This window comes from Meleagris gallopavo, chromosome Z (assembly GCF_000146605.3).
Source record: "Meleagris gallopavo isolate NT-WF06-2002-E0010 breed Aviagen turkey brand Nicholas breeding stock chromosome Z, Turkey_5.1, whole genome shotgun sequence".
NCBI classification, from domain to species: Eukaryota; Metazoa; Chordata; class Aves; order Galliformes; family Phasianidae; genus Meleagris; species Meleagris gallopavo.
Genome location: NC_015041.2, coordinates 63,688,302 through 63,690,874, shown reverse-complemented (window position 1 = coordinate 63,690,874; position 2,573 = coordinate 63,688,302).

Sequence of the window (2,573 nt, the reverse complement as noted above, 5' to 3'; positions counted from 1 at the left end):
CCAGCTTCTCCTATGGAAATAAATACTCAAATGAAAATCATGAAGGCTCAAACCCATCACTGCGCATCCACTGAGTAAAATTTGAGCTTTATTTTAGTTCAGGGTAACATTATTGGGGCCAGTGTGCTAACAGCCTTCACTGAAGGTAGATTGAGAAGAACAAATAAGTCTGTCTAAAATGAAGGCAAGTATAAAAGGTTATGCCTTCATACACTCTGTATATAATGCCCTTGCACACAAGAAGAAACTGAATGGAAGGGCAGTGACAGCACTCAGGAACAGACTATGAAGGCTGCTTTAGGCAGCACTGATGTATGGTCAAGTGGGAAAAACTAATGAATGAATTTCATTCAGAATGCCAGTGATGAGGCAGGAGGGGAATACAAGCATGTTCACACAATGAGAACTTTTCTCGAACCTCAATTCCAAATATATATATATATATATACAAAAAAAACAACCAAAAACTAGAAAACAAACAAACAAAGAAACGTAATTATTACTCTGTTTATTTTGGCATTGGGCTTAAATATATTTGTATTCTTCAGTAACTAGACTGCTGGCTTCAGCTCAATCAGACTATATAAATACTGAAGGCAATATATATTGAAATTCATTTATGGAGATGGCTTTGCCATTACTATTCAGAAATAAATCAATACTAATTGCTATCTCGTATTTAACTTTCCTGCAATGAGAGCTAGATGCCAGATTTTATTATTATTGAGTTTTATTATTTTTATAATATAACTCTAAGGCTGTGTTTTTACATGGCAAGTAAGAGAATATCAAGAAATAGAAATCAGGATTACTGATTTTGAAAGACAGTTGCTTTTATCACTACTGTTTTCTTGACCTGCAAATAGAATTATATTATAAACCACAGTTCAGCTCAGGAAGAGATATCTATTTGGAAGGTACAAAATCTACCTGTCTTAAGAGTAAATGAGGAAAGCTTTGAAGGTACTCAGATGAAAATGGTGTAGGAAACAGTATGATAAAGAAAAACCCTTCCGGCTTTCTAGCTTTAGTTTTGCCATTTGGTTGGTTGGTTTTTGTCACTGAATGTTCCCTTACTTTACTCTTCTAATAAGAGCTCACTATTTTTTGTCAGCTGTAAAAGTAATTTGACCTCAGCTGTTGCAAGTGAACTCAAAAGCCCTTCAGTCATGCAGCACCACTGTATATGTGTCATCTTCAAGGAATTCCAAACACTGGCATTTTGAGTGACCATTAATTTATCTGTGGTTTCACACTGTTAGACAGCTAAGCTCCACCATGCTGCTCACTTACTCTGCCTCTTCAAAAGAATAGATAGATGGGTAGATATGTTATAGTGATACTGTTTTTGAGGTATCTGAAAGAAATTGTTCATTGTTGTGGTTTATCCCAGCAGGTGGCTCAGCATCATGCGGTCGCTCATCACTCCTCCTCTCCCAGTGGGATGGGGGAGAGAATCAAGAAAACAAAGTAGAATTCGTGGGTCGAGATAAACTAGTTGCTAAAATACAGAAAAGGAAAAGGATAACACTTATGTCTGTATACATATATGAAAGTATATAATAAGTGATGCACAAGCAGGGGCCCGTGACCCCCCAGCTAACGCCCAGCTTCCTCAAGCAGCAAAAGAGAAAGAAATGAACTCCCACCCTCCTCAAAACTCCTTCCACCTGATGTCATAGCATATGTAATATCTCTTTGACAGTTTAAGTCAGCTATCCTAATTCCATTCCCTCCCAGCTCTGTGGACCCTTCACTGCAAACAGCTTTGGCCCTGCACAACACTGCTTAGCAGCTGCTATAAACATTGGTGTTACCAACATTGTTTTTTTCCTACAGCCAAAACACAGCATCATTCCAGACACTGAAAAAAACAATTCCCTCCCATCTGAAACTAATACATCCATAGAGTATTTCTGGGTAGTTTGTGTACTGTTAACTCACTGTAAGGTTCTGGTATGCCTTGTGGATTTCAGTTGCTGAATATTGCTTCAAGTTAACTTATGCAACTTTGAATACTTGCCTGACATTCCTTTTCATGTTAAAAAATTTGAAGATGCAAATACGGAAATAAATGGCCATCAAATAATCCCTCTTTTGGAATCTGAGCAGTAAAAATATGTATCTATGCTAGAGCACAGTAGCTTCAGCAGAAGTTATCAGCAGAATGCTAAAAAGAAATAAATCTGGTTCATCATATGATAGCTATCAGGCTTGTAAAAAGATGAATGGTTCATCCTCATACACACATTTTCCACCAGTTTGTGAGTAGGCTTTGGAACGAGTTCTTACTGACTTCTCTTTCTGTGTTGTTATAGTGGAGGTTCTCCCTGGCACATCAACTATTATGGTTGGAAGAAAGGAAATTTTGCATCCCTGTTTCAGCTCTGAATGGTGAAGTGGTTAGAGGTTATGCACTTTATTCTGAATGTCAGTAGTCAATATTCAGCAGCTGAGCTGACAACAGACACTGCAACTTCGTAGCTTTTCAGCCTTTTGTCAACTAAGCAGTAGTCACAGTACAGTCTCAGTCAGAACACCTTTTTTTTGATTGTGTGACCACAAATTCTCCT